The following is a 12,478-nucleotide window of genomic DNA, read 5'->3' as shown; positions in this document are numbered from 1 at the left end:
ATATATGCACAAATTAATGATGATAAACAAATTAATGAAAAAAATGTTCATTCGAACAAAGAAATTTAAGTTCGAATGTTTATCAACTTTTCTAGGAAAAAATAAATAAATTTCCCGCTAATATTATTATTCAAACAGATTACAGACATTAATTCCATGTTCGAATATATTTTGTTCCGTTCAAACGGTTTTTCTTTTTTGAGACAATTTTGTTTGTCAGAAAATATCTTGTTCGAATGGAAATTTATCCGTTCGAATGAATTTAGTAGCTCAGGCATTTTTTATGACAAAATATTTCGTCTCCAAAAATGAATTTTAGGAAAAAAATTTAATTTGTTCCTAAAAGTCACATCTCTTGTAGTGGCATCAACATGATCAGCATCCACATAAGAAGGTATTCCAAAAAACTCCGGTCCTATGGTGGTGCACTTTAATTAAACATCGAGTTTTTAAAAAAGGTTGATATGGAAGTGAAGGTACCTCATAGTCATTGTGGAAACTGAAACCACCAATCCAAATATGTTAATGTAGAAATTACGTCACTAGTCGGTCTCTCATCTAATGTGTAAGTAATGGGTCTAATTAGTCCAAGTCAACGGGAAAAATACACATCCTAACTTTAAACTTCAGCCAATGAACACTCTAACCTCCGGTAATCCACTTTTGTAAAGTTTTTCATGCAGTCGTTGGAATCATAATGTTTCTTAATTCAATGGGTCAAAAAACACAATAATAAAGTTTAAAAAAAAAAATTGATATAATAAACTATATATATAATTATATATATACCAAGACCATTCGATTTCATTTTTGTTTTGAAAGGGTCCACTCAAATTTTATATTTCAAAATAAACAATAATTAATGACGATGTAAATCAAGCGAATAGGGTCATGATGTTGTGAAGGTTGCGATCATTTTTACACTTCAATTATTGAGAATACTTTTGAGTAACCAAATTATAACCAAACACTAATTAATAAAATTTCCTAAAGGTCCTTTCATTACCCACATTTTTTTGTGGGTGCATGATAATTTTTTTTTTTTTACAAGTTTTTAACGGGAGCAAAAATTAATTGCACTGGTAAATAATTTTTTAATGGTAGCAATAATTTTTTAGAATAATGATAGCCTTACCACTCTTCTACTATCCTTCTACTATTCTCTTTAATTTTTAATTTTTTTTAAATTCTCTTTTACTTAATAGTTAAGAAAGTAATTATTAGTGAAATTATATATTTTTAAATTTTTTCTTAATGATTAAAGATATTAAAAAAATACTTAAAAGAAAAATAAATAAAGACACTAAGAATAGAAAAGTGGTGGTCAAAAAATTGCAAGTCTATTATTACCCAATTTTTTTAACAAGATACACACACAAGGTTGAGAAATTTTTAATGGACAAGTGGTTAATTTGAAGATGACAGTTTCATGCATAAACTGTCACCCACTTTAAAAATGCACCAATAACATAAATAATAAAGGGATGGATGTTGATGTCGTGTTTCGCAACCCGAGCAGTACCACGAGGCCCAAGCTCCACGTTACCTACAACTAAGAAGGAGAAGAGGCTCCGATGACACCTAAGATCACTCTGATGCCTAAGTCAGTGAAGGTCTCTATCGAAAAGAGAGTGAGCCGTCCTTCGTAAGCCATGGCCATGCATCAGATTGCAGGCGAGCCGTCCTTCGTACGTGAGGCATGCCGTAGCATGCCGGGTCTTCTGACCCAGGCATTCATCGAAGCGTGTCTTGGTTTGTCAAATCTGCGATTGGGCACGCGTCTCCGTCCGCGTGTAATTGGGCGTCCTGGCCGGTGCTTTATGATAGGGCTTGGCAATTTGCCGAGTCCCGAGACATTCTTCTTGGCACCTCTAAGCATGTTGTCGGCAGGCAATCTCAGGCCAAGCAACCGAAGGTGCATAGCGATTCTCCACCGCAAAGGGAAGAGGTCGGGGGCTCTACCCCTTCTGGTGATTGTGTTGGGGAATCTGGAAGCCGTTCCCAGATGCTTCGCGTCTAGGAGTCGGTGCATGCAGAGATTCCAATTCGCTTGACATGGGAACAACGACTTCATTTCCTAGCAGTTATGGCCTTGCTGCCAGTCCTTCTGTTTTGACCATTTCTCGGCCCACCGAACCTTTCCAGGACCCATTGCTTCCTTCTCTCATGAGCCCAACTCATGCAAGCCTTTCACTTCTTTTAAGGATACTATTCAGGAGGAGACTGTCGACCGGGTTCGCAGACAGGTTCATTGACAAGGCTTGGGATGCAGGGTAGCCCCCTTCTTGAGACTCAACTCAGAAAGTTGATGAGGGCAAGCGAGGCGAGACGACCCCAGAGCCCGAGTCTCAGGAGGAAAAGCTGAGCCCTTCCCGAGCCTCGACTCATGGAGACAGCAGGACGTCCCCCGTGCCAAGCCCCTCTCGAGCCTCAACTCATGGAGACACTGTGGGTGACGAAGGCGGCAGGCAAGCCAAGCCCATCCTAAGCCACAAGCTCAGAAGGGACACAGGCAAACTTCTTCTTTCAAGATGAAGAAAAAGAAGATGGAGAAGAAGAGGATAGAGAAGGTGAGGAAGGCAAGGGGTTGACTCCTGAAGCTTCTTCTATTGCAGCTCGAAGCTCGGCTGAGGATCCTCCCCCAGTCATTGACCTGAGTGATGACGATGACTCTGGGTCTTTAAGTCCCCTGGCACCCTGGCCATGCAACGAATCCTGGGGGTCCTTTCTGAATTTTTCGTGGCAATTGGCGATTGCCGATCCATCATCTTTCTTAGGGGCGCAGTGGACGCAGTCCCTAGTCTTGACTCTGGACAAGGCTTGGGCCAATTCTTCCGAGTGCGTAGGTCGAATGTTGAGACCCCTATTCGCCCAGGTATGCTCATCTTTCCCGCCAACCTTGTTTCTCTCTCGCTTACATTATTATTTACAAGACGGATTTTCTCACTTCTTCTTTTTGTAGGTCGTGGACCAATTGGCCACGATGATCGGGGAGGAATTGGGATAGTTGGAGGAGGCTAACCGAGAGCATGGTTCCTTGGGGCGCTTCGACTATTTTAAAATAAAACAAATGGTCAGAAGGATAAAGGACTTGAAGACCATGCGTAAGGTATTGATCAATGAGGCGGTGTTCCTAAAGTAGCAAAACAAGCATCTAGAGACGATCGCGCAAAAAGAAGAAAAAGACTCTTAAGAACCTCTTGCACAACGTCGACAAGGATTTTTTTTTGTTTGACGTCAGAGAGGAAGCAGCTCAAGGAGGCTCGAATTGTTTCCGAGCAGAGCTTGGTCATTCGGGAAGCAGAGCTGAGGACTACTCAGTTGCAGTTGGAGTCGATTCAAGAGAAATTATAGAAGTCCATGGAGGAGACGAAGTCCGCCCGAAGGGAGTTAGAGGAATCTAGACAAGTTCAGACCCTAGCAGTTGGGGAGTGTTGGAGGCTGTTCTTTGGGAACTTCAGGCACTCCCATGAGGCCCAACAATTACAAGAACAACTACAGCTGGCGAAGGGGAGCATTGGTGAGCTCTCGCAGTCGGGGGTCCAGAAGAACATTGGCCTCTTATCCCACAACATGGATATTGCAAACTTGAAGTCTCATCTGGGTGACGTCGCCAAGTTTTCAGAGGAGGTCCGATTCTTAATTGCGAACGCCAACACCATCAGGGATGCGGCTTGGTCATGCAGCTACAGTAGGCCTCAAGAGGATGCACCAACACCTATTGCATCATCCCAAGCTGGACTTGCATACTTTGTCTTTTGCGTCCCTCCCTCCTGGTCCTGAGGAGTAGGCTTTTATCAAGAATTTTGGAAAGCTTGGATATCCTCCTTTCCCTTCAGGCACTCCTCCCCCCTCCTTCATCCCAGTGATAGGCTCGGGCCTCCACCTGTTTTTCTTTTTGGTGTAACACTTTGTAATTTATATGTAAAGACTTAAATTGAATGAAAGCTTGTTTCTGGCAACCGTTGTGTTTTTTGTTTTCCATTTTCTCTTTTCCATCTCCCTTTTCTTTTGTGTTGTTCTAGTGAAGGCTTGGGGCCTGGTCCCGGGCCCATCTTCTTGTAAGTGCAAGAACTCGATATCTATCGAGTCATGTGACTCGGCTTTTTTGGACGGGGGGTCAGTTTCGAGTCCTGGGACTTGGAACATTACCCCGCAATGAGTCAAAGGACTTGTCGTCTTACGAGTGTAAGGATTCGACTTTGTTGGACGAGGGGTCGGGACCAAATCCTTAGATTTGGAACGTTACCCCACAGCGAGTCAAGGGACTCATCTTCTAGCGAGTGTAAGGACTTGGCTCTGTTTGACAGGGGGTCGAGACCAAATCCTGGGGCTTGGAACCTTACCCTGCAGTGAGTGAAGAGACTTGTCTTCTTCCGAATGTAAGGACTCAGCTTTGTTGGAAGGGGGTCGGGACCAAATCCTTGGACTTGGAACCTTATCTTGCAACGAGTCAAGGGACTCGTCTTCTTGCGAGTGTAAGGACTTGGCTTTGTTGGATGGAGGGTCAGTTCTGAGTCCTGGGACTTGGAACCTTACCCATAGTGAGTCAAGGAACTCATCTTCTTGTGAGTGTAGCAACTCAGCTTTGTTGGAAGGGGGGTCGGGTCCAAATCCTAGGACTTGGAACTTTATCTAGTACTGAGTCAAGGGACTCGTCTTTTTGCGAGTGTAAAGACTCGGCTTTGTTGGACTAAGAGTCTGTTCTGAGTCCTGGGACTTGGATCCTTACCCCACAGTGAGTCAAGGGACTCATCTTCTAGTGAGTGTAAGGACTTGGCTTTGTTTGACAGGGGGTCGGGACCAAATCTTGGGACTTGGAACCTTATCCCACAGCAAATCAAGGGACTCATCTTCTTGCAAATGTAAAGACTCAGCTTTGTTGGACTGATGGTCGGTTCCAAGTTCTAAGACTTGAAACCTTACCTCACAGTGAGTCAAACGACTTGTCTTCTTGCTAGTGTAAAGACTCAGCTTTGTTGGACGGGGGGTTCGGGTCCAAATCCTGGTACTTGGAACCTTATCCCGCAGAGAGTCAATGGACTATGCTTCTTGCGAGGGTAAGGACTTGGCTTTGTTAGACAGGGGGTCGCTTTCGAGTTCTAGGACTTGGAACCTTACCCCACAACAAGTCAAGGGACTTGTCTTCTTACGAGTGTAAGGACTCGAATTTATTGGATGGGAGGTCAGGACCAAATCCTGAGACTGGGAACCTTATCCCGCAGCGAGTCAAAGGACTCGTCTTCTTGCGAGTGTAAGGATTCACCTATTATTGAGTTAAGGGACTTGTTTTCTTGCGAGTGTAAGGACACGACTTTGTTGGAAGGGGGGTCAATTCTGAGTCCAGGGACTTGGAACCTTACCCCACAGCAAGTCTAGAGAATCATCTTCTTGCGAGTGTAAGGACTCGACTTTGTTTCATTCAAGCCATGGGAGATTTAAGAAAAAACATCATGACGTTCTCATTCATTCATAATTGTTCATACAAGTTGCTGCCTTATGCTTCTACACATATTACTTTTTTTAAGTGTTCGGCATTCCAGGGGTGGGGTAGCTCGTGTCCTTGGCTGTCCTTGAGGCGATAGAAGTTGGGTTGGTTGCTTGCGGTGACTACATAAGACCCGCCCATCGTGGCCTTAACTTCCCTTCCTCCGAGGTAGTTATTCCTGTCTATCGCAACACCATGTCGTCTATCTTGAAGGATCGTGGCCTGACTCATTTGTTGAAGTACTACTCTGCCTTACGCTTGTTACTCGCCGTTCGCATCGCTGCTGCCTCCCTTCTTTCCTCCAGGACGTCCAAGTTCTCGGCTAGCCATTCGTTGTTTGTGTTTGGGCTAAAGTGTTGGATACAGAACGCGGGCATTCCGACTTCTACGAAAATTACCGCTGTACTCCCGTAAGTAAGAGGGAGAGGTGTCTCACCGATGGGGGTTCGGATAGTGGTTTGGTATGCCCACAGCACACTCGAGAGTTCTTCAGCCCATGCCCCTTTGTGCACCCAGATCCTTTTCTTGAGGGTGGTGAGAAGGGTTTTGTTGGCTGCCTCAGCCTGTCCATTGGCTTAAGGGTGTCCGGGCGAGGAGTACTTTACCTTAATTCTGAGCTCTTTGCACCATTCTTGGTAGTGTGTGTAGTCGAACTGTCTCTTGTTGTCTGATACAAAGCTCTATGTTACGCCAAATCGGCAGCCTCTTCTTCGACCCACTTGGTGAAATAATCGACCACAACCATGACAAACTTGGCTTCTTCCCTGGCTATCGGAAAAGGGATTAGGTCTAGGCCCCATTGGGCAAAAGGCTACTGGGCCATGATTGAGGTCAGCTCCTCTGTCGGGCAGTGCGGAATCTGTCCGTGCTCCTGACATCTTGGACATTTCTCACCTAATTCTTCCGAATCTCTGAGTGAACAGGGCCAGTAATATCCAGCCCGGGTTACTCTCGCAGCTAAGGCCCTTCCTCCTAAGTGGCTTCCATAAATTCTCTCCTAGATTTCTGCTAGCACGTACTTGGCTTCCTCCGGTGAGAGGCACTTAAGTAGTGGCTCGGAGAAACCACTTTTATACAGCACCCCTTCCAGTAGGGTGAACCGAGCTGCCCTGTTCCTGACTTTTCTTCCTTCTTCTTGGTTGTTAGTTAGTTACCCTTCTTGAAAGAACCCCTAGATGTCTGTCGCCCATTTTGGAGGTGTTAGGACTGCAACAGACACTTCTAGAGCACGGTGTGTTCTAGAAGTGGGACCTCCTCCTACCCAGATGCAGCCCTCGCTAGGCGTTCTGCTTCTGATTTCCCCCCTTGGCACCTGTTGAATGCTAGAGTAATGGAAGCGGTCGTGCTCGTCGCAGGCCAGTTGGAGGTATTTCTTCAGTCTTTCTTTTTTCTTAGTGAATTACCCAAGTACCTGGCTAACCACAACATAGGAATCAACCCTCACTTCCATTTCCTCAACCCCTAGTACATGTGCAATTGACGTCACCGTTAAGAGCGCTTCATACTCGGCTTCACTATTTGTTACTTTTATGGTCAGCTTGACCACATAGTTGTGCTCTTCTCCTAGCTCGGTGACGATGTGCACCCTAGCTCCTTCGCCAGCCTGGCAGGACGATCCATCCACGTAGACCTACTAGGGCTTTCCTTAGGGAGCATCCTGTACTTCCTCTGAGAAGCTGGTGAACTCAGCGACGAAATCTGCCAATAATTGTCCTTTGATTGCAGCTCGGGGCTGGTACTCGATGTCGAATTCGCTAAGCTCGATTGCCTATTTGGCTAGCCGTCCTAAGGTGTTTGGTTTTTGTATCACCTTCTTGAGGGGGAGGTTGGTGAGCACTTTCATCGGGTGAGCCTGAAAATACAGCTATCTCCTTGCTGCGACAATCATGGCGAACACCAACATTTTCATTCGGGGGGTACCTTGCCTCTGCACCACGAAAGGCTTGGCTCATGTAATAGATGGGCCGCTGTCCCTCTTTCATTTCCTGGACCAGCATAGCCGATACAACATGTGGGGACAATGCCAAGTACACAGTCAAGGTCTCACCTGGCCTTATCTGGCTTAGCAGTGGGAGGTGACTCAGGTATAACTTCAGATCGGTGAAGGCTTTTCGCAGAGCGACTGCGCCATGAGGACATGCTTGGGATAGACGATTCCATCATCGAGCACCGGCTTTGGGTCAATCCAATAGCTCAGAAAGTTAAGTAGAAGCGGCTTAGTTTCAGCGCTGAGAAGTATGAGGTGACAGCCGAAGAGATAGATCGCCTCCTAGAGGCAGCGCCGGTGTTATTGCTCCTCAAAGCTTCCTCCCTTGGGCCTAAGGTTCCATAGCTCGGCTTCCCAAAATAGGATGTCAGTCGAACACTGTCGATCAGTATCCTCCGTGTTTTGAAGTTTGCCACTTCCATCGTTACCACCAATGCATCGTCATGTGGGTGGAGGACACCTTCTTCATCCCCTTCGTCAAAGGTTATCGCGGTGCCTCCAGTGCACCGTGGCGGCCAACGTGCACCCCTTTCAGCATTGAACACTTCCTTGTAGCCTGCCTCGAGCGTGTGCCTTTCGGTCTGATGACGTGGTCCACCTCCTGCGTATCCTCTAGAGATTGTGCTGATCTCCCCGAGAGGTCTATCCTCCACTGGGGGGCTTCTTCGCCTTCCGTCCCTAGCTCCCTACCTCCTTGGTTTCCTTCCCTGCTGGAAGCCCAAGCGCCTTCCTCGGTGGCGATCTATTTGATCCTTTGAACGGCATGCTCGATTCTTCTGCTCTTCTTCCTTCATACTCTTCAGGGCATAATAGTCCCGGGAGCTATGTCGGTTATTCATATGGTACTCACAGTGCGGGCAGTTTTCCAACTCTCGAGGCCGTTCTTCTTTTAGGCTCAAGGATCGATTCCCCTCTACTGCCAAGTTTGTATGGTTGTGGCCCCCCATCCTTGGAGCCGAAGGGGTGCTTCTCCCTTTCTCTTTGCGTCCGATGCTCCCCTTCTTTCCCCTCCTCGGTTGCGGTTGGGTTGCTGCCCTGACGACTTCAGGCCAGCCCTTTCTACCACGGATTGACGCGGGGTAGTCAGGGCAAGGGTGTCTTCAGCATTAATGAACCCACCCGCTCGGTCCGGTGTGTTTGGCAAGTGAGAGTATCTCAAGTACTCTCACCACTATTCTTTACTTTATTATTATTTTTTACCTACTTTTCTACTATTCATTACTTTTCACCTACTTTTATTACTATTCAATATTTTATTATTACTTTTTCATTATTATTCACAAACATTGTCAACACTTCTCAGGTATTCTTACTATCCAAACCAAGCTGAGTGGTAGGAGTCTTTCTTACTATCTCGGACATAAACAGACTTAGTGGCCAGATTCCTCCCAGGAGTGCTGTGAATGTGATCTTCTCGTCTTGGTCGTTTGTGGTCATACGCTCTCAGTTGAACAACGAGAGATACGACTTGGGTCTGTCGAATCTATGATCGGGCACGTGCCGCCATTTGCGTGTAATTAGGCATCCTGTCCAGTGCTTTGTGATAAGGTTCAGCAATTTGTTGAGTCCCTAGATGTTCTCCTTGGCACCTCTAAGCTTGGTGTCAGCAGGCAATCCAAGGTTGGTTCGCGCTCATTACCCGATCCGTGGTCTCCAGCTTCCTCCCTTGGGCCTGAGGTTCCATAGCTCGGCTTTCTTAGGCTTGGGCCCTTCTGGGGCAGGCCAATTGTATAACATTTTTCGGAATGCTTAATTTGATTGTTAGCTATAACATCGATCCGAAAAAATACAAGACTGATTTTGGGATCGATCTAGCCAGATTTTTGCTACGGATAGCACGGGTGGACCCCATTGATCTTGCATTGTATTTCTTCCTCCGCATTCGATCAGAGTCACACAATTCCAGTAGAGGTAGTCTACCATTTGCACTGTTGATATCTAACATCTTACTCCAATCGGGGGTTACAGTGTTTATGATTGGGGGGAGGTCACCACAGATGGAGCCCCTTAACAAGATCGCGTTCAGTAAGAGCAAGGGGCACTTGCGAAAGACTGCACCAGAACAACCTAGTGCCACGTTAACAGATCTAGCTTCTAGTAGTACTGCCGTTGTTGAGAGACAGCCTCTTGGGACTACTTTGGATCAGGTACGAGCTCTGTTTATGGAGTTCATTGAGCCTATCATGGAAAAGTTTAGAGATCTGGAAGGATGCATTAAAATGTTAAAAGAGGATGTTGATCTACTTAGCAAATATTGATCGTTTTAGTTATTATTTTCCTTTTTTATGTTGTATTGAACATTATATATTTGTGATGTAATTAATGTATGGTTTTTATTTTTTGTGTTTACTACCTTGTTTATTTTTTTCATTTTACTTGTCATTCATGATGATATAAAAAATGATATTATCTTTAAAGTTATATTTATATAAATTTAACATAAAAGAAATCACTGTAAAGTTTTGAAATTAATTACATAAAATTAATTTATGAATTTATAAATATTTTAACTCACCGCAAATCATAATATATATATATATATATAATATATACACATTTTTATATTTTGAAAATGGTAACAAATTAATGGAAAAAATGTCTATTCTAACAAAGAAATTTAAGTTCGAACGGTTATTAACTTTTCCAGGAAAAAATAAATTAATTTCTCGCCAATATTATTATTCGAACAAACTATATACTGTTCGAATAGATATTAATTCCATATTCGAATCTATTTTGTTCCGTTCAAACGGTTTTTTTTTTAGACGATTTGTTCGTCATAAAATATCTTGTTCGAATGGATATTTATCTGATCAAATGAATTTAGTAGCTCAGACATTTTTGGAGACGAAATATTTCGACTTCAAAAATGACTTTTAAGGAAGAAATTTAATATATCCCTAACAAATTTCTTCCTTAAAAGTCAAATCTCTTGTAGTGGCATCAACATTCACATAAGAAGGTATTCCAAAAAACTCCGGTCCTATGGTGGTGCACTTTAATTAAACTTCGAGTTTTTAAAAAAGGTTGATATGGAAGTGAAGGCACCTCATAGTCATTGTGGAAACTGAAACCACAAATTCAAATATGTTAATGTGGAAATTAAGTCACTAGTCGGTCTCCTCTCATCTAATGTGTAAGTAATGGGTCTAATTAGTCCAAGTCAACGTGGAAAATACATATCCTAACTTTAAACTTCTGCCAATGAACGCTCTAATTACCTCCGGTAACCCACCTTTCTAAAGTTGTTCATGCAGTGGTTGGAATCATAATGTTTCTTAATTCAATGGGTCCAAAAACACAATGATAACGTTAAAAAAAAATTGATATAATGTAATATATATATATATATATATACACACACACACACACCAAGACCATTCGATTTCATATTTGTTTTGAAAGGGTCCACTCAAATTTTATATTTCAAAATAAACTATAATTAATGACGATGTGAATCAAGCGTATATGGTCATGATGTTGTTAAGGTTGTGATCATTTTTACACTTCAATTATTGAGAATACTTTTGAGTAACCAAATTATAACCAAACACTAATTAATAAAAAGTTTCATAAAGGTTATTTCATTTCCCACATTTTTTAGTGGGTGCATGATATTTTTTATTTTATTTTATTTTATTTTATTTTTTTACAATTTTTTAATTGGAGCAATAATTAATTGCACCGGTAAATAATTTTTTAACGGTAGCAATAATTTTTTAGAATAATGATAGTCTTACCACTCTTCTACTATTCGTCTACTACTCTTTTTAATTTTTAATTTTTTTTAAAATTTTTCTCTTGCTTAATGGTTAAGAAAATGACTATTAGTGAAATTATATATTTTTTAAATCTTTTTTTAATGATTAAAGATATTAAAAAAATACTTAAAAGAAAAATAAATATATACACTAAGAATAGTAAAGTGGTGGTAAAAGAATTGTAAATCTATTATTATCCAATTTTTTAACGGGATACAGTGCATAAGGTTGAGAATTTTTTAGTGGACAAGTGGTTAATTTGAGGATGACAGTTTCATGCATAAACTGTCACCCACTTTAAAAATGCACCAATAACATAAATAATAAAGGGATGGAAATGGAACAATTAGTGTAATTTGCCAAACAAATGACTGAGTAATTCGTTTTTTTGTTTTTTACATGATTCAGTGTAAGTTGTAACAAAGTCAAGAAATCCCACTAATGCATGACCATGATTAAGCATTGGTCAATCAGAGCTGTCAGTTGCAGTGTAATTTGGTTTTTGAAGTTGTTTCATGTAAAGGTCTTGTTTCCCCGGTCTTCGTTTGAGTCAATGGCAGTGGATATATAGATAGATGATTCCTCAAAACACCCAAAACTTTGCGGGAATCAACAACTCCAAACCTCTAGAAATTCATAAAAATAGACGAGAATGCGAAGTGGAGTTAGTTAAGAGTGGTTGTGAAGAGTATTAGCACTCCAATAGTCAAGGGTTGTTCAAAAGATCTACTACAAAAAAAATTATTTTTTTGTGACCAGTTATTTTCTGTGAAAATGATTATTTTCTATTAAAATGAGTATTTTTTGTTGCAAATAGTTATTATCGTCGCAAATAATCTGTCACAAATATTTATTTTCTTGTAGTAGTTATCAATAGATGTCTAGTTATCTATATAATTTATGAAGCATTCTTGTATTCTATTGAGCTAATTCATTATTTCATATATTTTATTGACCCATCCCAAACCTTCATTTGTCAAGAAGATTTTTCATTGTATTGACTTAATTGTCATAATTAAGTATCTTAATTTCTTGACATTAAGATTTATGATTACCAATTCGATCGAGAGGAAAAAAAAGAAGAAGATAAAAATCTTCTTTTATAGTGTTTATTAATTTCTAATAATACCACCCACCCCCGAAGGTCCTGGATTTTCTAGACTACTACCATCTGTATTCAATTTAAACCACCCTGGAGCAGGTTTTTGCCAAGTCACAATTTTAATAAACTGTCTCACGGGG

Source organism: Juglans microcarpa x Juglans regia, chromosome 1D (assembly GCF_004785595.1).
Source record: "Juglans microcarpa x Juglans regia isolate MS1-56 chromosome 1D, Jm3101_v1.0, whole genome shotgun sequence".
NCBI lineage: Eukaryota > Viridiplantae > Streptophyta > Magnoliopsida > Fagales > Juglandaceae > Juglans > Juglans microcarpa x Juglans regia.
This window is presented reverse-complemented; position numbering follows the sequence as displayed.